Source organism: Apis mellifera, linkage group LG3 (genome assembly GCF_003254395.2).
Source record: "Apis mellifera strain DH4 linkage group LG3, Amel_HAv3.1, whole genome shotgun sequence".
Taxonomy (NCBI): domain Eukaryota; kingdom Metazoa; phylum Arthropoda; class Insecta; order Hymenoptera; family Apidae; genus Apis; species Apis mellifera.
In genome coordinates, this window is record NC_037640.1 from 2,385,374 (window position 1) to 2,412,835 (window position 27,462).

Genomic DNA, 27,462 nt, shown 5'->3' on the forward strand with positions numbered 1-27,462 from the left:
TAATACAATAAGAATATAACAAGAAGAATAAAATCATTTATTCAAAACAAAAATATGTATTCTTTACTCTTATATAAAATCATAAATATATATTATATTTTTATCGCGATTCACGCAATGATCACTAGCCATCGTCAGTCGATTTCAGGAAAATGGTACGTAAAGTTAGAGTGTGAGAGTAGCGTGCCAAGCTCGGGTGTCGGAGGCGTCCCGGGACGTTTTCCCTAGTTTAGGCTTTTGCGCCCGGGTGTTATGCGTGTGGACCGTAGAATGGATGTGTTGGTGTGCCTGTTTTGCCATTTTTTTAAATATAGGATCAGGTAGGATAGGTAGCATACCTTCTGGTGTGAATGTTAATTATTAAGTAGGTAGGGCCGGGCAGGTTGTCACAGTCTCTGGTCGGGTAGGCGCGTTTTTCGCGTGACAACCTGTTTCAGGAAATATAATTTGAAAAACGAGAACGGAGCTGAGACGAGTGGTCGCCAATGGCCAATTGTTTCTGGTTTTGCTTTCGATTTTTCGAATTCGCGGTCGCGGTCGCGATTTGGTTTCGAAACGAACGTTGAGCTCGAGATTTTGTGCATGTACGAAGAAACGATCATTGCGATCGTTTGATCGTCCATGTGCATTCAGTTTCCGCGATTTATTTTATTTTATTTTTTTTTTGTGTGCGATTAGGAAATCTCGAGCCTAGATTTAAGTTTCAGCGGGCATCGCGCCCGAAGGAGGAAGACCGAAGAGGCCTCGACAAACTGTCACGAAGAGGGGCTGCAACGAATGGCTTCTCATTTTTTGGGTCTTTTTTTGGCTCCAAAGAATGGGAAGTCATTGTTAGTACTTTGTCGCTATGCTCGTTTTAGAGTTTGTAGAAATAGTAGTAGTAGTATTTATTGGCCGATGCACATTCCGGCCCAACGTACAATCATCATGGGCAATCGCGGTTTTTTAATTAGTGTTGCACAAATAAATTACGGTTTGCATTAGAGTTGCGAATAAATAATGATCGCGTTTGTTTTTAGTGTTGCGTTTTGTAAGATATCGCGATTTTCTTTGATAATTTTAATTGGTAAAGGTATAATTTTTTTAAAAAAAGTAATGTTAAAAATTGTAATGTTTTGTTTAATTATAGAATTTTAATTATAGAGATATATAATTTTATATTTATTTGCATTTTTATTAAATTCATTTTAAGAATTAGTGTAGCGTTAAAAGATAATCGCGTTTTTTTGAAAGTAGTGTTGCGTTAAAAATTGATCGCGTTTTTTAAAAGTAGTATTGCGTTTGAATATAGAATGCCCAAAATTCTTCCACTAATATTGTGGAAATCTTTTCTTGGATTGATTTGACCAAATGGAAGTGCAGTTATGAAAGCTGTAAGACGGTGGTTCTTATAGCCATTTTGCCATCTCTTTTTTCTAGCACTCTTAAATATTGAAGTATCTGTCGATGAAAATATTGCTGAAAAGTTTCATGTAAGTATTTTTTAATTTTTGTAACATTATTTAAAATTATTATAATTATAATAAGAATATTAATTATATTTATGGTAATTATATTCTTATTATAATGTGAAAATTTAGTTTTTTTAGAATGAATATGAGTAATAGTTTATTATCAAAGTTAAAATTAAATTTCTTTATACATAGTATTCTTGATTTTTTAATTAAAATAGTTATATAAATGTTTAAATTTGCAAAATATCAAAATTAAATTTAATTTTTAATTTACATTTACATTTAAGATTTTTTTAATTTATTATGTAATTGATTTTGTTTCAGGTTTTCCAATTCCAAGGTTTTTTTTATGTTAAATTCTATCCAAAATTTTTTTTTTAAATACATATTTCGATTTTTATTATACAAGTTAAATTAGATTTAGAAATTTGCATTTGAGTAAGATATATTTTTAAATTTAATTAAAAAAGGATTGATGAAATAAAAATTTTTTAAATTAATATTTTTAATTCAAAAAATTGAAAATATTAATTTAAATATATATTAAATTAAATTTTTTAATATTTTAAAAATTTAATTTAATATTTTAAATTAAATTTCATTGATTTAAATAAAAATTTTTGTATATTATGGTTTAGGACATGGATGGTTTAGGAAATTAATTAATTATATGTATTAATTAATTAATATTGTTCTAGTAGAATATATTTGTAAGTATATGCATAATTAATATGCATAATAATAATAATAATAGAGATGTAATAATATAATAAGTATAGTTTTGTTTAGAATATATTTCATTTTTTTTTTAAATTTCATGAATAATTTTTCTATTTTTTTTTTAGTATTTATATTTTGTTATTCTATTTTTTTTAAATTTTATTTTTAAAAGTTCTAGTTACTTTTTTAAAGCTTTATTTTATTATTAGTAGAAAGAAGAATTAATCAGAAGAGATTAGTTTAATATAACATATACTTATTGTATTATTACTATGGTAGAGGGCATAAAAAACACTTTGATCTTTTTTAAGGTCGGTATATTAGAACATGTGATACAAAATTCCATAAGATGTCACGTCTATACTGTTTCTCGTTTGTATTGCAATTTATTCTTTACTAAATCGGTAATGTTGGAAACGATATTCAAATGGTAATAGGATTCATAATTTTTTTAGCGATAAAAAAAAATATAATAATCGAATAACAATTTAACATGGATCTTGCGTAAATAACATTGTAACGATGTTTTTTATGATCTTAATAATTGTTAACAATCGAGTTTTAAAGTTGTGTGTGTAAAGTATCGTGTTTTTAATTATTTAGTTGCAAAAATCAAAATAATTAGGTAATTACGGATTAATATTCCATATGATAATAATTATACGCGTTTCAGAGTTGATTTGAAATTCAGAAATCTAATATATTTCATTCGAATGTCATGAAAGTAAAATGACGTGAATAATTCGATAAATTATTGATAGTTTAAATTATTTATATCATGATGGTATTAAAATATCTTCATTTAGTTTATTCGAGCAAATCAGAGAAATAATTTGAAACATATTTTTCGAATTCCAATAAAAATAGATATCTTCAATTCTTGATCTCGTTAAAATTTTACTTAACCCGTGTGCGTACAAATTTTTTTATAATATCTCAAAAAAATAATCCTTTTATCACATTCGAATAAAATCTCGTATACTTTTCATAAAAGTTGGAATAATCTATCGAATAATCGATATTTGATTTTACGAAGGTTCGGCGATTAACTTGGCGGAATCAAATGATGGATCAAGTTTCCGTATTTTGATAATATTGCTCGAAAATTTCACGCTTGATCCCAGGTTCGAGGCAGGTTCGTGCGTTGATTGGTGGGGATCTAACAGTTGGTGCGCAAGTCGATGGTGATTGGCTGTGACGGTGGCGGCGGTCGGGGTAGTCGAAATTCAAGCGAAGAAGCGGCAGTTAGTGTAGCGACCGTCGAGCGCTTGTAAGCGCTATACGTAGCTGCGTAGAATTATAGTATAATTTTTATTTTCATTCGCGCGTGTTCCGTTCGTGGGGATTATTCGATTAATTTTACATTTCGATTTTTTTCATTTCCATTTTTAAATTCCTCTTCTCCACGATTCGCGATAGTGATACACGACTCGGTATTTCTTTTTTTTTTTTTCACCAAAACGTGCAATTTGGGCTCAAGTATCGTCAACGATGTCATATTTCGGCGTTATCGTGATACGTTTTGTGACAGTGAATTAGTGGTGTTTAGTATCGTCGAGCAAGCGATTACTATGATGACCAGCTGACGGATAGATATATTCCTCTTCCACGTCCCTACGGCGTCAACGGGGTTGTCAAAGATACTGGAAGGTAATTGTAATTCGAATTTTGATTCGAAGAATCGAATCTTTCGATTGAAATCGAAAATAATTAGAAACAATGTTATTACGATATAGTTGGATCGTTTCTGACTCGATGGATCTAACGATCAGTGACAATGCTAATTGGATAATGAAAATTAAATAAGATTCAATTTATTGGGTTACTTTTGACCCAGCTATCCGAGAATTGAGCATAAACTGAGAGTAAGAAAATTATGTAGGAAAATTTTTAGTATTCGTGGATTACTCACTCGTAGATTAATATCGATGAAAAATGGTTTTCGAGATGAAAATATGGAAGAAAATGAGATTGGATTTTAAGATTGAAAATCATATCGGTATAGAGTTTTCGTAACGCGGTTTATAAAAGATTTTCCAAGGAAGAGGAACTTTATAAATGTAGATTCTTCATCGTATGCTTTTTAATAACATCGTTCATATACTGTCATAGCAAAAAGTTGGTCACCGTTGTATCCCGTACTTTCGAACAATGTAAAAAAGTTTGAACGTGATCCATCATTTCTGTTATTTTTGTTCATTCATTCGTCTAAATTGCTATATTTGTTGTTACTTCCGTTCCCATCAGAAATAACTTTCCGCATGTTTCATCAGTCAGGAGTCAGTCTATTCGAGTATGTAACATCCATAATCTGATAGGATTATAATATGCTAAAATTAATCTAATTGTAAATTTATTTCATCGATCTTTTTTTCCTCTCGATCCTTTTTTTTTTTTTCTCTTTTCTTATTTATTTTTTCTCTTCAAAGTAAAGCGATTACTTTGAAACTTTAATACGAACTCTTCATTTTTTTTACAATTTTTTTATCCTTTTATATTCATTATATCTATAATCTTAAAAGAAGAATGAGAAAATTCTTCAACACACATCATCGAATATTCTAGAATTTTTTCTGAATTTTTGCATATCGTTGAAGAATAACAAAACTAGAATAGTTTTGCTGAAAATTGTTGAAAGTAGAGGATTGAAATTTGGCGTGAAGGTCTTGAAATTTTCTTTTGGCGAGCTTCCTATAATAATCCTATAATCATAAATTCGATTCAAGAGTACTTTGGCCTTCTCTGTTCAATGTATTTTTATAAAAAAGACGAATTAAATACGTCAGGAAGAAAATTTCATAACGAAAGTTTAGAGACAATGATTTGTTTCATCGTTATTTCTCAGCTATTAATTAATATCAGTAATAAAAATTTTATTCCGTACATATTAAGTGTCACATCGTGTAAGATAAATCGTGTTGATAAATTTTTTCACGCAATTGCGGTGCGCTTTATATTCTCTTTTCAACGACTCTTGTATTTGCTTCATTCGTAGTCGACAAGTTCGAAATTTTTTGCATCGTCGTACTAGTGCTTTCAATCTCTCTCTCTCTTTCTCTCTCTCTTCTTCTGTGCACTCGTTTCTTTTTTCAGAAACGTGTGTGCCATCGTACGTTTCGTGCACGAAATTATTTAGTCGAAAGCAATTCTCCCAGGTTGGACAATGTTGTCCGATGTCTTTTGTTATTTGTTTGTCGCGCTGCGTGTAACAAACGTTCATTCGCAGAGGGTTAATGTTTGAAAATTGTAAAGATAAAAAAATAAGAAAAAGAGAGAAAGACAGAAAGGGTAGAGTGAGAGTGAAAATACGAGCAGCATTGATAAATTTGTCGAAATTGAGTTCTTTTGTCTCGGGTACAATTGAAATTGGGGAGGGAAATGAATTTTATCTTCTATATTTGAACTAGGAAAGTTTATGAGTTTCCTTCAGTTTGTTGTTTTAAGATTTTTCTTGCTTTACTTTTTCCCCGGTTTAAATTTAAAACTATGAGCCATTGAATCAAGGGAGGAGGATCGTTTCAAAATTCAGTTTGGAGTAGTAAAAATTTTTCATATCGTCCAATTTTTCATTTTAATAATTTTCTAAATTTGGGATGATAAGTTGATATAGCATAATCGATGGTCCAGTTCGATTTGTGACAATTTTTTGAGAGAAAGATAGCAAATTTTTATATATCGTAGTAAAAGATAGATAGATATCTAGGTTAAGGATTGAACATTGAATTGGCCAATAAAATGAATTGTTCTCTACAAGCTACTTTGTATGAGTTTTTTTTTACATCTTAAGTGGCACTAAGAATTTAATGTGTCACTACTTGCTTTATTGCTTTATTCGTTAAAGTCGATTGTTAAACAGGATGAAAAACATTTGCATGGAATATAATCGAGTAATTAAAATTAATTATTCGCTTTAATATTTCCTTTGATTTTTATTATCATTAATTTTTTTTTATTATTAACATTCAAAATTTATTAATCAAATTAATTTTTCATCCCTATTATAATTCATATATCGTGGTATTATTAATAATAATTATATCGTTGAATATTATGAAAATCATAATATTCAAACTGTTATATTATATATATATATATATATATAGTTAAGTAGAATAGGATAATATGATGGCCAGACAAGTACAATAGAACGATTATAGTCATTCAAGTAGAACGAGAACGGCAATGACTGGACAGTTACAATAGAACAAGGCAACCATAATCAAGATGGAATAAGTCTGTCATGGTCAGATAATTAGAAGAGTTGCAGTTGTAGATAGACGAGTGTAATAAGTCACGATTAAATAATTCATGGTAATACATGTGTAATAATAATTATAAAATATTCATTAAATAACAGCCTATGAATACATTCAATTTTAGGTTCATGAATAATTATTCAGTGTAATGCTAATATGTTATATTAATATTTATTTCTTTTCTAGCTTTGGGGATTTAGCTTGATGATTTAATATCTCCAATTTTTTTTTATTTTATTTTCTTCTTTTATATCATCAAATATATTAAAATAGGATTCGTTGTAAATCACTGTATATTGAATACGACATATATTTGAGATAAGATTTACAATGAAATGATAGAACGAGTAGAATATATGTATCTGCGTGAGATTTGGAAGAAGTTCAACAAAGTTGTTGGAAACATAAATTTCGTATTTGGAAACATCATAGCTATTCTTTATTCTAAATTGTATTCGATAAATTCTTTTGAAAGGGATTTTTAGAATCTAGATTCGAAGAACCTTGATTCTATTTTTATTTTTCTAGAAATTTTAGAATTAAAGATTCGACAAATAATAAAATTAAAAAAGAAAAAAGTATATATATATATGTGTGTGTGTGTGTGTGTTATTAAAATGTTATTTGTGAAAATAACATTTCATATTGCATATTCAATTTTGTGATTCGATGTTCCATATTCAAATTACACGAGAAAGATGGTTTTGCTTATTAGTTGCAAAGTTTTCTCAACGCTGGTTTCAAATCGAAGATCTCTCCTTATGGAATTACTAGCTTGAGGGAAGAGTTAATTTCTTCTGCATAAAAGTAAAACGACTAGCGATTTCATTCGTGTCTCTGACAGGGAAAAAAAAAAAAGAAAGGATCATTCCAAATTAAAGACGATTTGCTCGGGAAAGATAAATTCTCTAGAAATTTTTTTTCGTACAACATAAGTAATTATCGTAGTTCGAATACCAAGGATTATTGCAGATTTCCAGTTTTCAGAAAATAATTGGACGAATAAAAATGTATATAATTTCATTTAAAAAGTAAGCGAGATGCGATTTTCCAAAGATGAATATCGAATATTGATGAATGAATAAATATTATTTTAAAATAAATAAAAATTCCGGGAATATTTTGATAAACTTCGCATTATCAAAATTGTGTTTTTGTTTATTTATTTATTTATTTTTTTTAAAGAATTCCACGTCGTCCAATCCGTTTTATTACAAAATTTTAATTTGATTACTAAATTTGATTTTTATTATTTTGTTTGATCGTGATGGGGATTCGTTCATCTAAAGGAGGTTATTTTTAATCAAGAGTTGATTTTTAATCAACTCTTTTTTAATTTGTTTTTTTGTCGGGTATTTAAATCGATACATTATAAAGAAGTTCGGGTTATTCTATTGAGAAAAGTTTATATAAATGTAAGTTTAGAAATTTTTTCGAAGATGTAAATATTTTTTGTATTTTCTACAATGGTCGACTAAAAATTTGCAGTTTTTGCATTTTTGGTATAGAAAATATTATTGTTACGCGTATGTTCTACTGTTGTTTCTTACTGGCAGAATTTTTTAAGTAAATTTTTAATTTTTGACGTTCTGATACGGTTCAAAATATATTAATTCCTTTTTCTTAAAGCAATTTTTAACTTGTCGTTCGTACAAAAAATAAACGACGTGATAGATTATTATAGGAACATTTAAAAAAATTGTTAAAACTAATTTTCCTTTAAATTCATGCTTCGTATCAATATTTTTAATTTCGCAGCAATTATATATTTTTTTTTCAAAATAATAAATAAAAATTCAAAAAAATTATAAATCTAATTAGATATTTGTCAAAATTTGGCATTTTATTTTTGAAATATCATGAATATTTTTTAAACAAACAAAAAAAAAAACATAATCGATATCGAAAATCAAAGTTAAAATTTCCCGCGTTATTAAGTTTTTTTTTTTTTTATACGATTTTTTTTTCATTAAAATCAAAACGTAAAAATTTCTGTGCTCTCTATCCATTTAAAAAAAAAAAAAAAGAAAAAAAGAAAAATCCACGCCAAAGTCAATAATACGGTAAAACGTCACATCTGTATGGACAAAAGGAACGGCAGAATGTCATTAACTTTTTTTTGTGTATTGTTTTATGAGCTTTTCCGTTAAAAATATTAACGCGTTGCCATAGTTGCATGGCATATATACGCGCAAACCTCGAGCAAAGCAAATGTCAAAGCTTACTTTATAGTGCGATCTCTCAAAGGAATAAGATAAAACTCGATCGAGGAAATATCACATCAATATATATATATATTTCTATTCCTTGCCCAGCTAAGCTTTCAAAGAATCGGGTTTTAAAAAAATTACCGACTACGTAGTATCGATCCGAATATTTTATACATCGCATACCTCAGTTTCGTATCTCGATCTGCTTGACGGTTCGAAAATAAAATATTTGTATTTATTTTGCACGACCGGGGAAATTTATCAGTTTTCATGGATTATTTGGCGAGTAAGGGTTCGAGCAGGATTCGTGAGTAAGCTTCTTAGGGAAACCGCGAGATATTTTCCGCTGAAGACAGATGAATTTATTTTTATTTCCATTCTGTTCGATGAGTGATATTTCGCGTGAATGATGAATCAAGAATAAAATATTTTTTTTGATTTTTGTTTAATCTTTTACGAGATTATTCCAGGTATAATAATATCGCATGTACGCTTATATTAACGTTCGATATATTTTTAAAAGAATTTAAACAAAGCAACGAATGATGGAAAAGAGTTATTAAGGTTGGAAATTATTGAATTTCGCGTCAATCGATCTGTAATTTATCGCAATTACCTGTTATATTTCATATTCATTGTTACCTGAAAGCAGAAACTTTCTTTCTTTTCGCATTGCATCAAACGTACAATGGTGGAAAAGCTTACGTATTTGCACAACGCGATCGTTAAAAAGTTTAATATATATATTGTTTGAAGTTGGTCGATAAGAGATAGAGTATATAGGTATAGGGTTACACACTGTTTCCCAATATTTTTTAATTTTATAATAACCAAGTAACGACCAACTATATCATTTTTTTTTTTTCATAACTCGACGAGAGAATTAAACATTCTCGCTCACTTGGAGTACTTGTTTCCTTTCGTACTTTAAACTTTAAACCTTCTCTTCAGGTAATGAAATGTTGCAAGAAGATCGATTCAGCGTGCGAAACTTTCGTTATTAACAATATCCATTACTTACTTCTTACAATTACTTTCCAAATGAATAAACGCCAAAAGAAATTATCATTAGATATTCTTCCATACAAATAATCGTATAGCAAAAAAAAAAATCGTATCGATCTACGAAACTGTCGTGTATAATACGTGAAAAAATTATTTAAGGAATGCGTGCACGAAACTTTTCTCTTCCGATTACGATCTCGTCCGTAGAGCTCTCGAAAGCATGCACGTGTAATTTGTCTTGGGCATCCAGTAGCGACGAGGTGTTCGCCCGCTAACACGAAGATCATCCCCCGATAATCGAAACGACCCTTCCGAAGCCGTAGTTTAAATAAAGATCGCTCCAGTCGAATTCCGTCCTAATTTTCGACCTGGTTGTTTCCTTATTTCTTGGCCCATTTAGATCCGCCGATAGAGTCGGGCGCGATGAAAGGATAAAGGGGGGCGGTGGAAAAAAAACGCGTTATCCTCCGCAAATTTTCCTCGGATCAAATTGAAATTAAAGTTTTATCCGCGATGGAAACTAATTTTTCTTCTCGACCAGCCTTTTTTTCTTATCCCTTCTTTTCTAATTACAATTATTTTCTATTTCTCTCGTCAAGTTGTTGCTTTCTCCCCTCTCCTTTTTTTGGCATAGTGAAAATTGGTTGCGCTTTTAAATTGGATAAAATTTTTTTTTTTCCTCGAAATTGGATCGATGTTTTCGAGATGTTGGAGAGAGTTTGAGATTGGTTGACGCGTAAAGAGAATTTTTTTAAAGATCGTTATCGCGAGGAAAAAGGAAAAAATAAAGATTATTTTATCTGAATTTTATTTATAGAAAAAAATTTTTAAATATCGTTCTTTGATCCGAGATAAAGTCTCATTGATATCAAACGTAAAAGAGTGTTTCATCGTGTGCACAAAATTTCGTCAAAATCGAGGCTAGTTTCTTTTTTTTTTATAAATTACGCTTATAAATCAGACTTTTAAATCGCTGTCCCTTCGAAGTAATTACTGTAATTATGCGTCACACAATCATTGTCAGTAATCAAAAAATCGATATCGTCTTCTTTATTTCGATTCTTCGAAATTGTCTCGAACATTTCGAGACAAAAGGGGACATTTTAAAATATAAATCGTTCGTTAAATCGTTTCGAATAAAAAATAAAAAAAAAAAAGATTCGAGTAATCGAAGTTCAACTGTATAACAAATGAATCGCATTAACTACGTGACGACGATCGATCGATTTCTTCGCAACGGCTATGATTCGTCGACCTTTCAACCGTATACAAGCGATATATATCTATGTTACACCACTGTGGATTGATTGGATCAATGGGAGGGGGGAGTAGCTTAATACGAATACTATAGTTCGTAGGCAAATATCACATATTGATAGGGTGTCGAAAAAAAAAATGGATAGTGCTTTTTTCTATTTATCTCGAATAATTTATTTCACTTAACGGAGGATAAATGGTAAATGGAAATGTAGAATTCATTCAAATTGTCCTGAATATTGATGTTTGTAATATATACTTAAGTAAATTTTGAAAAGTATAACATAAATAATATATTTCATTACTTTGATATTTAGAATTATCTTTACACGTGATATACGAGATTAGAGAGAAGATGTCAAATAAGGGAAAATGTCAGGCAGAGTTTACTTAATAGATGTTAGAAATATTATATTTATAAATATCCTTTTGTTACAACAAATGATAGGAGATCGTATAAAATATATTTGTCGCGAAAAGTACAGAGAGAGATTCCCGTACATTTTAGCTGATACTTGTGAAAATTATGGCCAATAAAATATACTATATAATTTTTTATTTGCATTGTTTCAAGCATTTAATTCGGATTGAAATGAATATCTTTAAATCGCGAATGAATAAGTATTCCAATACATTTGGTATGTCAGATTATGCGTGAATAGAATTATTTTTATGAATCAACATTAACTTTTTATTGATTTCATAGTGTATGATTTATAAATAATAGATGGATAGAGTTTTTTGATTCGATAGAAATATAAATGTTAAATTTTTTTTAAAATTCACTAAGAAAGAAAGTTTCTGTTAAAAGAATTAATCGATATAAAAAGTTCATTTTTAGACAAATTGTAATTAACACTAACACACCGTTTCAAACATTGTTTTACGAAGTAAAATGAATGTCCACTTCATTGTATCCCCATTGTATTTTCAAGCTTCTGTTTCCTTCATGGGGAATAGCGAGAATGTAGATAAAACAAAGTACGACAAGCAAGGTGAAAGCAAGCAATAGTACAAAGAACATCTTTACACAGAAAAGGGGTGTCGTGTTGTATATTTCGTGCGTTTTTTTTCTTTTCTAACAAAACTTTGATAAAAACTTTAATGCAAAGGAAAGCCACTATTTATTTATTTATGGTATGAAGAAATCGCATTCTAGTTGGATTAATTGTGTCTTCACCCGTTATATATAGGAAATTATACTCTCCTGTCGAGCCATGAATCTATACAACCACATTGGCACATGTAAGGCTGCAGCTTCCAGACATTTCAACTCTGATTAATTCCCAGAATCATGACTAGGAAATTTTGTTCCTCTCGTTTTTTTTATTTCCCTGTCCTTTAGTCGAATAAGTACACAGGGATGTTATTTAAAAAATATTACTTTCAATTTCAAAATCTTCCTCTCTATTTCATTTATACATAAAAATTTCTATCACGTAATATCCGTCGAATAATTTTTATAAGAATTTTTGTATAAAAAAGATCGGTCATTTGGCACGTTTAATTCTTCTAATTTATTTTCCATGTGTTATATTTTTAATCGATCATCGTACTGTCGCATATACTAATTTAGGCATTTGATCATTTCGAACGTCAGTCAGGATGGAAAGATGAGACACTTGGGTAAATCCCATAATCTTTGGATCGAATTGCACGGGACAAACATGCTGCGTGAATTGTTTACCACTGTTGTGGTATCATTCATTTGATATAGATGATTAGCGATGTTCTCTTCTATCTATCTGTACACTCGACATGATCAATCTTCAAAGTGTAGAAATCAAATTCCATTAATTTAATTAATGATGAAATTATATTCTTCGATAAAAGATCGTTTCTCCTTTTAATTACAATACATAGCTTACATATTCGAATAATAAGTTCTATCTGAGAATCTTCGAGATAGATACACACGTGTGTACATCACAATTAAACGTAAATATAAATCCTAATAAGCTCATATTTCAAGAAAGCTTACCATTCTTCTTAATTAAAACGTACCATCTAGCGTCTTTTTTTCACTCATAACGTCTACCCTAATGTATTAACTTCTTTATACATTCTTCCTTTCTCGCGAAATAAAATTAAAAACCCTGCTTTTTCTAAGAATCTAAATTCCTTAAAACCTAAACATCGTTTAGGTGCATTGTTTCTTAATATTAACGTAGAAAGAAAAAAAAAAGAAACTGAATGCAACGTAGACATTTCAAGCGAGAAGGATTTCGATAGCATTTCGATCAATTTCTCGCGGTAGAAGCGTAGAATTAGAAAGAAGACACGAAAGAGGTGTGGAGCTGTTCGCAGGGAAGCCAGGTTGGCGGAGCGGAGGTTCGAAAGGCGTAGGATTGTGAAAGCCGTAGGAGCGAAGGAGAGGGGCCGAGAGATAAGGTGGGAGCGAGAGAGGGAGGCAGAGAGCAGGGATGGTTATATATAGCAGCGCGCCCCGGGCATCGATCGACGGAGCCTGGGAGTCCAGATTCGACACTGTGCGCTCGTACAGCCTCCTCTCTGAATCCGGTGTTCGCGATCCTTCCGGTATTTTCACCTTCCTCTATCGTTCCCTATTTCTCAAGCCTGTCGATGATCCATCATTCTCTTTTCAATTTCTTCCCCCACAGGGGACACCGAGTTTTCGGGTGTCCCCTTCGACATTCATGGTCTCTCTTGAACTTACGTCGTCCATCTTTCAGGATAGCTCCAGAGAAAGAATATTTCTCTACGGACTGGTACAAAGTTTGAAGATAACCTTTAGAAGGAAACGAGCGAATTGGAAGGTGAATATTATTCTCAGAGAAAAAGTTTCGAATTTCATTATTATTTATCTTAGGATCGAGAAATTTTTAGATCGTCGTTCGACATACGTAAGAGAGGGGAGAGAGGGAGAGGGAAGGAATTCTAGGTGGGGAAAAGTGCAGCGACACGAGGCAATTGGGCTCTCTCTCCCCTGGTCGGATCGCGGGAGGCTGCGACTTGTTGCATTTCCTGGAAAGCACAGCCGGACAGCATATCGTTTCGCACGCTCGCTTCACCTGGATGTATTGATTTTTCCATTGATTTGACTCGTTGCTATTATTTACAGCGCGTATTATTACGTGGTTTACGGCATTTTCGACCGGTTTATTATTAATCGCTAATCTTTCTTCATTCATTCTTCATTTCATTTTTCCTAAATTTCTCGAAATTTGTGCCTATAAAGAAGTTTCGTTTGATCCACTCTCTTTCACGAAAATTGATCCGGAAGGTACTTCCTTCTTTCGAAGCTGCTCCAGATTATAAAGTGTTATATTTTCCCTTCCCTTCCTCCTTTTGCTGAAAGTTCCTTTCCTTTCCTCCTCTGCTCCATAAATTAGTTTCTTATCGAAGACGTTAGACGATCGAACTTCTTTGACGGAGAACGCACTTGGTAATTTCCACTCTTTTATCGCCCTCTCCCCTCTCGTGGAATTATAAATCTCGAGGATGATATTCTCGCGAAGACGGCGATGAATTCTCGATCGAAATTCTCGGTTTAATTTGTCGGTCGGGTCGTGAGTGTGATTTTCGTGAAAGAGTGCAGCCAGTTTTATCAGGTTAACGGCGAAGGGTAAAGCCAACATCGGATAGTGTAATTAAGAAAAATCAATATCTACCTGCTGGGCTCGTTTCGCCCGGGACCGGAGGGAGAGATTCCATAGGTCTGAATTCAATATCCGGGACAGAGAATTTTCTTTTTTCTTTTTTTTTTTTTTTTCCCCTTTCTTCTTCGCGATTGTTTGTTCAATCAATTCGATTCAATCTTATCAATCGTATCCCATCGAGTTTCTCAGCTCAGAGATCCTGCCAATATAACTCTCTCTCTCTCTCTCTTCCCGATGATACGTTCGACTCTCTCTCGATCATAATCGTGTCTTGGCAATAATTATTTGATGGATGGATATACGTGTCACATGTTCTGTCTAGCGACTGAGCTTTTCGCGTCAAAGGTTTCATTACCGGCAACCCTGTCCCACGAGCAAACATCGCCTTTATTCGACTCCATTAAGTTCGACGAATTTAACGTGTGCCTCCCCACAAAGCCACCCATGTGAAGTTTCCATCGTGTGTCCGAGAGGGGACTTGGAATTTCGTGCCACGAAGTAGCCGCAGCAGCTCCCTCTCCCTCTCCTCTTTTCAGCCTCTTCAGTCTTTCTTAGGGTTGTTATTTCAGTCCATGAATTTTGCACGTGTTCTTTCTTGTCTTCTCGATCTTCTTCTTATTTCTCCAGTATAGTTTGAATTGTTATTTCTTTTTTTTTTTTTGGAAGGAGAGGATTCAAAATTGTGACGCTGAGATTTTGGTAAATTTTTAAAAGGAAAAGCTGAGGTTAAAAAGTATTCCATTCGATATCTAATGTGTTAATCTAAATTGTCGAAGGGAAATATATATAATATTGTGTTACTAATTCTTTCGTGAGTAGAGGTTAAGGTTACCATTTTTTTTTAAAATGGAATTTTAATTATATTTAGCTCGACATTTAAAAAAAATTAATTTAACATAAAACAAATTACATGAAAATTAATAAAATTTTTCGAGATTATTAAGATTAGTGAGATATTAAGAATGGTAACCGATTCGAATTTTTGTATGCAGACATTTTTCAAGTTACAATTTTTTAATAAGTAAATTATATTAACTTATAGTTTACGCGAAATTATTTTCTTCCAATCGCTTTGTTTGCATTCATTGCATTCAACTGACAATATGTATGTCAGGATATTTTTCCTTCCCCCTCTCCTCCCCTTTCTTTTCAACTCACTTTTTATTTCACAATTATCTCACAATGTGCAGCGAATACACGGTATTAATTAAACGTATTTTCTGTCTCAAAGCGGTTTTCGTCCTTTCAGCTCGCTTCTATGCGTGTTCACTGGAACATCATTAATCCTGTAGTAGAGGCGCGCGTGCACGAGGTTTCCTATACACACGTGCTTTTGAAATGTGGTTGCTATCCTTCGAAGGGTGCAATCTGAACAGTTAGTATAGTCTCCAGGGTGTTCAATAGTGGCGACCTTATCAATAGTTGAACCGATATCTTATCAGTATCGATATGATCTTTCAACAGGATGCATTTAGGAAATTTAAGATTTTTCTATTTGTCTTTTTCGTTTGAATTTCGTTTAAACGATATTTTGTTGGGTTGATAAGAATGAAAAATGCGTATAAGACAGGAGAAGTTGGGATTAATTGTTAATTAATTATTTTTGAGAATAATATTTTTCTAAAGTAAGTTTTATTGTTGCTATAATTCTTCTAGAATTGGCGATAGGAGATCTCGCGGGACGTGCAATTTCATTAGGTGAAAATAATCTTTCTAATGAAACGTGTTTAATTGTTGTAGAAAATTTGCAAAACGCATGCAATATTGATTAAAAAGTATGCGTTAATTTGTGAAATATTTTTATTAATATTAATATATCGATGTAATTTTGTTTATTAATTATTTATCGTAATTTTCGTGATCAATGTGTATATAATAATAATTCTTTCAAGTTTCTCTTCCGGAAAATGATATCGTTTATCTGAAAAAAGTCGATTTATTGCCCGAAGAAAATCGTTCTACATTACAAAATATGTTGAATACATTTGAATTTGTTCCAGCATCATATTATCTTCCGACTGATGCGAATTATTATGCATTGCACATTCTTCTTATTGTAATATTTATAACTTGAATTAATCGTAAATTTTCATTACGAAAAATCGGTTTAACAATACTATATATGTTTGAAAATTATAATATAGTTTCTAGATATTATTTTCTTTACTAGGAGGAAATAAAATTTTTAACTTAATTTTAGTAATATTTGATGAATAAAATTTTGTAAATTTACAGGATTAAAAGTTAGGAATACTAAATGATGATTTTTAATATTTATTAATGCAAATATTAATTTAACCCTTTTATGTTACTTCAATTATTCATTATTATAATGAAGGGTCGTTTAATTCATCGTTTATTATTATTAAAAGATCATCATATCAATGATTGTCAAATCATTGTTAAAATTCATTTTTCGTTAAAACGAACATCTTTCCCTGAATTTTAGAAGAATTACGAAGCTAGAATTTTAGAAGAATAAAATTTGTCTCGAAAAATAGGATCTATCTTACATTTCAAAAAGAAAAAGAAAAAAAAATGTTCAGGAATGAAACTCGATTAGAGGACATTTGCAGAATCCCCCGTTCGCGAGGATATCCACAAAATATCGTGGAACAGCATTCTTGCCCGTTTGCGCGAGAGAAATGACATAATTTCCGCTTCTTTCGTTCGAGTGTTTCGTTCGTGGAGAAATGGTTCGTTACCTCCGTATTATGATACACGAAATGCTCGCTAAACGATCCAATTTAAAACGTTATTCACCGATTATGTCGATAACAGGGGGATACGTCTCTCTCCCTTCATTTTAAATTCGAAGCAACCACTCGTCCATGCGATCCAGCGATCACAAACATGGCGGAGTATATACGCGAGAGTTGGGGGAAAAGTGCGAAATTAAGTTAAATTCCATCCAGCGAAATCGTAGCGTAGCCATTCGAGTTGGTTGCCCAGACCAGGAAGAGGAAAAAGAGGAGTTGTTTTCGAGGATATTTACGCGCAAGAGCGAGTTGGATAATTACTATCGATTACTCGCGGACTACTCGTTTGGTCTGCAATGAACCCGAGTCGTCGGCTCCACCTGTTGCTAGGCTTACTTCTGCCTCTTCGTTTCAACGAAGAGAATCCCTATTTTTCGCGATGTTTTTAAAGGAACGATGTTCAGAAATGATCTCGATGATTGTCCAATTTTGAAAATTAATATATATTATTCTGAGAAGTTGATAATAATTTGTAAACTAATATATTGAAATAATTTATATCAATTATAGTATATTTTCAGTTCCTATTGGAATTGTATCACTTTTGTTATAATAATTTCTTCTTTCTCTCGTTGTAAAAACTATTTTTAACATGATTTTAATCGGTTCGAGAGAACGTGGCGGGTTTATTATCTCTTGTTGTATCTTCTTCTAATTCGACCAAGTCCATTATCCTCTGATTCGATAGAGATTCCATAGCTCCTTTGAGCGCTTTCTTTTTTCGCGTATAATCGTCGCGCATGATTCACTAATAACGTGGTAACGAAATTACACACGAAAATTGTCCATTGACTATGCAACAGGCTTTCAATGCAAATTCGGCACATGTACTGGCGCGTACAACGATCGTTAAACGAAAGTCCTTTACCCCAGTTACGTGAACGTGTATCGCAATCACGACGCCATCTCTATTGTCGCTAAATGTTGTTAACATAATCAAATTTAATTCTTAACTTTGAATTATATTTTCTTTTTTTTGAACGAATTTTAAGCGTTAATAGGATATAATACATAATTCCATAAGGTAATTTTTGAAAGGATATCGCATAACTTTGTTATAATTTTCTTACAAGATTCGCATCATAGGATCCTGTTAGAAGTGATGAGTGCATTTACATTTTTGAAAATTATTAATATCCATTATTTTCTTTCTAATTCATAATTGGATATCATAAATGGATGGTAAGGACTTTGTTAAAAACTGTTGCATTATTGGCAAAAAGACTTCATTACTTCTTAGTGATGATAAATATTCCTTTTATAATTCTTCCTTCTTAGTTAGAATGTTTCTATGTTTCTTAAGCAAAGGGTACTTTATAAAGTATTTAATTTCTTTTTCTTAATTTAATTTTTAGTTTAATTCAACAATTTTTGTATAACGTTTTGATAATTGGATATTTCAATTAATCGATACAGTTTGATGAAAATGGTTTTTTTTTTCTATTCAGTTATTAGGCTTAGAATTGGAATTATAATTCATTGTTAGAAGAAATAAGTTTAATCTCGAAAGGGTTGAAGGAACTAACTCTGACTAATAGCTTTGCAAAGTTGCTTAATAATTCGTTTCAATAAAAAAGTAAATTAATGACAACAACAAGTCCCGCAATGTTTCGTTTAATTGTACCCTCGGGACGTTGAAAGGGAAGTTTCTTTATGGGTGGTGAAACGACGAGTATTCAGTATCCCGATAGTGGACGGTTGATGGCTCAAACATTGGCTTCCTCTCCTTGGCCCGACCAGTGTCTCGGTAGTGCCACTTTTGGTAGTAAATGGTTCACCTTTCACTCGAGACACCTTTAACTCGATTTTATCAAATGATGAATCTTCTTCGGCGGAATGACGAAAGTAGGGGGGTGAAGAAAAGGAAGAAATAGCTTTACTTATTTCACGCGATTCGAGAAAGGATGGCTTTCCTTCGTACGAATAACTTCTTATTATAAAATATTGAACGAATCCGGAGGAAAAAGTTTGGGCGTGATACAACTAAATTGAAAAGTTCGAAACTTGCATTCTCAGTTTTTTTTTTTAGATCCTTTTTCGAAGGATTTGTGCAAAAGATTTCGTCCAACTTTTTCTTCGTGGATTTGAATTTGTTTAAATCAATTCTATGTATTCTAACACAAGATCGATCGAATAATTTGGAAAGATGAGAGGGACGATTGTGAAGAGAAGAGAAATTTATCGATAAAAATACGATTATTTTTACATTCAGGCCAGGGAAGAACAATGGAAAATTTTCACTTTAAGTTGAAGTAACGATCGTATTTACTATTGGTCACATGCTCGCGTGTTGAACGCGAACTAGTTGCACCTTTCTCGAGCTTGTTCGAATAATTCACACGGCTCTTTGTAACCATTACTGTAAAGTTGTCTAGAGAATGACGGTTTTCTTTTTGATTATCTTCTTCTTCTTCGAATGCATCTTCTCGTTTATTTTTCTTATTAAATTATACACGGTATATTCTTCTGTTTAGATTATTAAATTCACATTAAATTACACATTTTTTTATTATTATTATTATTTTTCTCTTACGAAAACTTCTTCCACGTTTTCTTGTCCTATTAATTATTCCACTCGAAAAGATTCGAACAAGTTAAGGATAATTGTAAAGAAAGTCTCTCAAATGTTATTATGAACGTTGTTGTTAAAATTCATTAGCCATGAAAAAGTCGAATTTGTGAAGTTCGTGTTGAAATTTTCAAAAATTTGTTTTTCTATCCCATTGATCGATTCGGTTTCGTGCAATGCGATATTATATCGCAACAAATCGTTAATGATCGCTGCTTTAAATAGGATGGGCGTGTAAGGGCACTAATTAATACTGCAACTTGAAACGCACCTAGCATCTTCAATCGATAATCTTGCAATATTCTCTTGTAATATGTTCTTCTTTTTTTTTAAATTTGCGAATTAAGAATTGTATAATAAATACAATTTGCAATTATTTATAAATCTTATACGCGCGAATTTTTATTTTTAATAAGATGAAATGGATTTTTTCAACGCTTCTTTTTTTTTAAATATAATTTTAGGTATTAGGGGAATTTTGTACAGGGCTTAAAAAAATTTTAAGTGTATAAAATGCTTTCTATTACACTTAAAGTATCCCAAAATTGCATTCAAAATGTGGAAAAAATAGTAAGTTTCATTTCTTCAAAAATATTTTTCAAAAAAAGTGGTTCGCGCGAATTTTCATTAGAATCAAAATTTTCTGGTTAGGTGAATTTCCTTGTAAGGCAATGTTCGAATACTTTCGTGTAAGTATGCGACGTAACGCGGCAGTGTAAAGGGGTTAACTTTCGGCAAGTGTATGGAATAAATTTAAAAATTTTACAAGGATAATTAAGGGATGGAATAACTTTGGAATATAAATATATATATATATATAAAAATGATCAAGTTACATCTTCGCAAATGAAAGTTTGCAGAAAGTATCGATTTAACCGGAAAAAGAAGGTTGTGGAAGCTGGCAAGCTAACCTCGAAATCCATTTAATCTTGCGTAATCTTCTGCTCCATTTTTATAATCCTGACCAGGATATTTCTCGAGTAATTTCAACCTAAGACTTGGAAAATGATCAATTACCTTCCCGATATTACCGACGTATGATAAGAATAGAAATACTCTTTTTTTTTTCCCCCCTCAAGAGGAAAGATAAAACGAGTAAAAATTATCTTAATAATCTTTATTCGCAAAATTATAACTCTTCTTTAAATATATTTTTTTTTCTTTTTCAGCGAACGACACGGGGTAAATCGATACGTTTCCTCGATCATATTATATTTTTCTTAATATTGACGTTAAAAATATAATTTGTAGGTGAAATGGGAACGCGAATCCCCTTTGTTATTCACTCTATCTACACGGAGATTCTTATCCGCTCACCGATGATAAGGAATCGTTTAACGATAAAAGAAATCGATAAATTGTTGAGCGTTAATCTCGTCTAATCTTGTCTGAATTATACCAGGTTCGTACTACTTAGAACCGGTCCAAAAACTCTCTTTGCCAGGTGACGAAACGAGATTTTTTTTTTTTTTTCGTCGTGTACAACGATTCATTGTGATAACCGTCTCATTGAAAAGGAGAACTTTTCTACATGATGCACGCTCCTCAATTTTATATTTGGAATTTCGCGACAAGTAGGTTGTCTCTCCCGCCTTCCATGGAAAATTGCTTCGAAAAATGCTGGTCACGTCCCCTTGTCGCATAACGAAACGTTTCAAGGTACAAGGATTTTTCACGATACGGCAACAAATTGCTCGAAACGACTGTGAATAAATAAAAATTAAAGATTTGTTCCAGGCTGATTTGCATTATTGCTTCGTGCCGTTTTCGGTCCATCCAATGCAACACCATTATATTATCGATCAATTTCCAAAAATATATCTTGGATTATTTATCACGATCGGTATTATCTTCTTTGATTTGTTAAACGTTATTATTTATGGGTAAGAATATTTTATTAAGTTAATGAAATTAAGAAATTTGCGACAAATCGATCGATCAGTTTGATTAATTAGCTTTGTTGTTTTTTTTTTAATTTATAAAGAATCATGGAATATGTTATAAACAAACAAATCAAAGAAATTTTATAAAAAAGTTGGGATGTATATTCGAAATGTATGGGATATATAATTATAAAAACGATATAAACATTTTTTGATTTCTTCGAAAATTTTCTTATTACTGTTATTTAAAATCAAACGAACAATCTTTATTTTATTTTAATTATTGTTGAAAATGTACGGATCGAAATCTCGATCCTTCAATTTTTCTTTCTATTCCATTTCCATTTTTTCTTCGTTGATAAGATCGTTTGATTTAATTCCACACATTTTTGGTTTCTCCGAATACAAGTCAAGAATTGACAAGCTTAATCTTTCTTCTCTTCCCCTTCCCTTTTTATTCTTCTTCTTCTTCTTTTTTCCCCTTAAACTTTCGCAACTTCGACAATGATGTCTGAGGAATATCTTACGTGAACTTTCGTTTCGCGAAAAATGACACGAATGAAGTTTCTTATAACTTTTGTCGCGAGTATACGACGCGAGGGGGTGAGGGGGGAGGGGAAGGGAATGGCCAAGAAAAGTTGTCATGCTTCGTTTTTCAATAAAGCAGGCAAAAGATAGAGGGAATCGGTTTCCATCTCGCGAGGGAGATCCTCTGTCGTCGAGGCAAACGTTTACGTAAATTTCTATGTATTTTGAAATTGTGTGTTCAAGGGTTGAACGTTAATAAAAAACGTTGTCACGTAAAAAATATTTTAAATCGATTACTTTATCCCCTCTCTTTGTGCTCAATTCTCACTCTCGTTTCTTCGTCTCTTCAGTATAATATTTTATTTGTCTTCTTTTTTTTTTATTCCTGTTCAAATAAAACTACGCATGCTATTTCGTTATTCTTATTCTCGTATTATATTTCTTCATGCCTGTTGATTTAAAACATTGCACGAATCTCTCCACGTAACTTTATATAAGATTTTTTTTGTATTCTTCATGTCGCTCGATTCATTATCAGATATCCAAGTTTGCGAGAGAGAGAGAGAGAGGGAGGAGGGTGAAGTATTCGTCTCTCGATACGATATTTTAATTTAACAAGATTTAATTTCCGTTAATTAATTAAACAAATTAGACAAATTAGTGTTGAGAACACGTATTTCATCGTATTTCCTCCTCCCCCCGCTCCTCTTTCTTCATTTTCCTTTTTCCCAAACACTCGAATAAAATATCCTAACGAACTGATGATACGCGTGCATGCAATAAACTTCAAACTCGATTTTTGATGAGGGCGACACGAATGTTGTTCGTTATCGTTGCAACTTTTTACAATATTTTTAATTGTATAATAATTCCACTTCAGGTGTACACATAATTTATCGAGTTAGGCGCATTTTTAATCGCCTCTCCCTCCCTCCTCCTCGTTTTACAGAGTCGTACGCAATTACGTATCCCAGGTACCTCGTTACGAAGCCATCATCCCCAAAATTGTCTAGTAACTAGGGGAACGTTTCGCCAAGGTAACTTCATAATTGGCCAAATTTGCGTGCGCGGCGTTAAGATTTACTTAATTTTTGTAGGAAGAGATAGAAGTCTCGTCTTCATCGCGACGATATCGAGCTTAATAACGCGACATACGCCGTAATGTTTGCACAAACGATTTCGATTTTACGATTAGAAGAGTATGTGTGTGTGTGTATGTAGCCAGATGGCAGGAGAAAAGATTGATTGATCTCTCGTAATCGAAATGATACAATGATTTTATTATATTTAAAGAGAAATATTTTTCGAGCAGTAATCCTGTTATAATTAATAATTAATTAATATATCGTGCTTTTGGAATATTTTCAATTCGAAGTAATAATAATAATAATGTCAGTATTTTATTATGAGACGACGTGTGTAAATAATAATTCGGACTTTTAGAACTTTGTAATTCCTCCGTAACTTGTTAATCTTGGTTAAAAGAAGGAAAAAAGGTGATGAGAAAATACAGTCAACTCTTTTAATAAACATGGCGCTGCGAAAACACGGTGCAAAAATTGCGACGATCCTTCCGTTGTAACACGGCTTAATAAACCTCGGCAAAACCTCCTCGTATAGAGCGCGGATGTTTCCATTATTGCTGACATTTCTGGTTTTGTCGACATTTCTGACTCACGTTTCATTGATTTGTTGATCGGCTCCTAGGTTCTAGTTTCGTTTAATACGACGTAATGTGGAACGAATTAATTACATTAATTCGTGACGCACGGAACGATTGATCGTATTAAATTAATTTTGAAAATCGATTTTCACGTCAGAGTATATAATAACGGTATATTTGATTGAAGATTCCTTAACCAACCAAGGATTGTAAGTTTTTGAAAATAAATATTATTTTTACCATTACATTAAAATTAAATTTCGTGCTTTAGGATTTATATTTATCGTATACATTTCAAAAATCCTGATCTATAATGATAAAACAAAATTGTTCGATAGAATAGAAAAAATCCTAATATCTAATTTACTATCTGAATAACACTAAACATTAAACTTGTATAATATTTTTTTAGAAAAATCGAAGTAACTTGGGCGAGAAAATGAGAGGAATGTAATTACGTTGTGATGAACTAGGGAAATCAAGGCGACTACGTAATTTCTTTAATAATACTTTAAATTAGATGTCGAGCATCGAAATCTTTTAATACAATCGTTAAAGATTCTATCCTAATGTTCTTCAAAATTATTTAAAATTCTTTAAATTCGTATCCAAAATTCATCTCTTTCAGAGGGTTAAACTTTCTAAATAAGAAATAAAAAAGACAAGAAGGAAAAGTCGATCGACAAGACAAATAATGATATCTATACAACCAATTTCCTTAACAATACTCTAATTCTCGGCGTGCTGGTTGTTGCTTGGAGCAACACAGATTCTTGTTATTTTGACCCAGACACTATCGATCGCGGGATATTTGACTAACTGATTGAGAGACAGAGACAGAGAGAGAGAGAGAGAGACGAAAGGGTGAACTGACCGTTGTAAACGCACGCATCCCTCATCCGTGTGTCGGCTATGGATGAAGAGAAGCAACAGGGTGTCGATACATCTGCCTCGTTTTCCGACTGCTTGAAAATTTGTACGTCGAGCAAATTTGGCGTCCGACCCATCCCTCTTTGTCAGTCTCGTTGACAATCTCCGTTTTACTCGTTTCCACCTTCCTATCAAAAAAAAAAAAAAAAAAAAAAGCGACTTCCGCCTCTGTCAGTCCCTCTTCCTTTATTCGCTCGTTTCCTTTCGCTTTTACACCCGGAATTTTTCTTTGTGTTACACCGATTCGTCTGGAAATTTCGTGCTCGAAATGGCGCTAATCGTTTGAAGCTGAGAACGCTCTTTGGAAAGTTTTCTTACAGCTTCTTACAAAGTTCCCCGAGTTTGTGTCCCGGTTTATTTCACAACGATATTGAATTCTTTTTTCTTTTCCTCTCAACTCGACGGATTTTTCAATTTAATCCTTTCGTTTATGAGATACCTCGTTTCACGATGTCGAAGTGTATCTTCTTCTTCTTTTTTTTTTTTCTCGGGATACAAGGAAAATATTTTGTCTCGTTTGGTTAGAAAAGAAGAAGGATATATACGAAAGTTTTAATTAATCTCAAATTAAACTTGTTTACCTTTATTTTTTTGCTTGTAAGGAAGGATATATCGTGGCGAGGGGAGGATTCTTGTTATTTTTCCAAGTAGAGAGAATATTTACAAAAAATGAACCTCGTTTGACAAAACAGTACGTAGTTTATAGAAATAACGAATAATGGAAAGAAATTGGAGATATATTCTTAGATATGTTTGCTCTCTACTTCTTTTTCGTTTCGTTATTGATTCAGAAATACTGCGTAATAAAGAATGCCGTGCAAAAAATATTTACATGTGGAATTGAATATATGGTAGATACATCCCGCCGTAACATCTCATCTACATCATCGTGAAACCGAGATATATCCTCGGTTAAATTTTAAATCTCGGTTACTCCCGAGTACTTTCGCGACGAGAATTTCTCTTCTTGCGTTACAAGTTGCATCTCTTATTCAAAGCGGGGCTGCAAATTATTTCCTCGAGGAATTTAAAAAAAATGGACTTACGATAAAACGATTAATTCGTCAAACATTTATTTCAACAATCTTTTCGTTGGTATTTTATTATTATTGTCTTTTGCTCATTCGTAATTTATTAGACAATCTTCGTCGAAATTCCATACGATTAATAAATCGTATTAAAATCCTACACGCTGAAAAATACGTACAATTTTAATACGTAACTTTGAAATATTTTTAAAGTTTTATAAAGAATAGATATTCCATGAATATTCTATTTTAAGCAGAAATTAATATATATGTGTGTATTAGAATTAAATACACGGATGTATACCTATTGATTTTATATACAGTATCTAAAAAATATCCAGTAGAAAAAGAAAGAATATTTGAAGAATAAACAATTAAAAATATTGTGTGATGCTTTAAAACTTTATATCTCAAAACATGGATGATTAAAAAAATTTTATCTGTAAATATCAATTCTACCTGAGACTAAGGGTGCAAAAAGTAGAAGATAAAAATAGATGTGGACACAATAATAACACCAAGGTGTTAATACATTCGTGTGAAACCTTGGAGGATCGATTCTAGAGGTGAAAACTTGCAACTTACAAAAATATCCCCATCGAATTGTCGCTTATTTAATCATCAACATTTGAAACTTGCTCCAAACAACTCTATCCAAACTTAAATTACTTGTAAACTCGATAAATAAGATCATCAACGTCTACGATTGTTTCTCAACAATCGATCCAACAGTTTATATTTCAGTCCAGTCGCGATCGATTTCTCAGTTCAATCCCATTCGTCGATTTAATTATTTTACATATCGAAGAAGGATCTTAAACGTGTGTCGCGTTAATATTTGATGATCGTGGATCGATCCGCCGAGTGTTCTTCGAGGGGGCCGTGGAAAATTTCGTTAGTTGTTATCGGGAATTAATTTTGCAAATTTGCAATCGCGAAGCGCGCATGCGTCTTGATTCTCTCTCGGTTCGAAGGGTGTTAGAGGGGAGACGCGGCGCGCTTTAATCAGGTTGAAATCAAGAAGTAAAACAGGCGTGTAATTTAGCTCACCGCTTATGAAGCATTAAATTCGTAGACGTGGTTGCCGTTGGCAACGCAATTAATTTTCTATCAAACGAATTTTCCCGGGGAGACAATTAAACAACCCTTTTGTCGAACTCGAAATTTCTTCTCGAATTTCCTCCAATATCCCTTCCCGATAAAAAAGAAATATACACTCGTCGTCGAATATCTTTCCTTGTACACCTCAATTTTATCTCTCTTTCTCTCTTTAAAGAGAATTTTTATAAAAAATTTTAAGATTCTGATGATATTGTTTAAAGCTTGTCCCATAAACATTCGAATATTCTCTCTATTTCTAAACAATATATATATATCTCGATTACAAGAGGAGATAGAATTATTCTCGTCGATGGAACGGTCTCCTCTCGAGTTAAACCGACTGGTAATGGAGTTTGCGTGCATCAAAACCGATGGCCGGCCCTCGAATCTTGCCAAGTCGTTGAAATCTGCCGGTATAACTTGGTTCTGTTCTCCAGTCCATCCACCTTATTGCCTGGTTCTCGCTCGCTGTTCCTTCG

General features: G+C 32.2%; 1 protein-coding gene across 28 annotated transcripts in view; it reads left to right on the top strand.

Annotated features, from left to right (window-relative positions):
• Positions 1 to 3,419: 3,419 nt before the first annotated feature.
• Cac (cacophony) overlaps positions 3,420 to 27,462 on the top strand; it is a 138,178-nt gene continuing 114,135 nt past the window's right edge. For 11 of the 28 annotated variants that reach the window (XR_003304221.1, XM_026439309.1, XM_006557941.3 and 8 more), the window contains exon 1: positions 3,423 to 3,824. The gene's annotated coding sequence lies outside the window, so the exon portion shown is untranslated. Of the gene's footprint in view, positions 3,825 to 27,462 lie in introns of all 28 variants that reach the window. The other 17 variants (XM_026439326.1, XM_026439329.1, XM_026439331.1 and 14 more) reach the window with 5 other exon arrangements.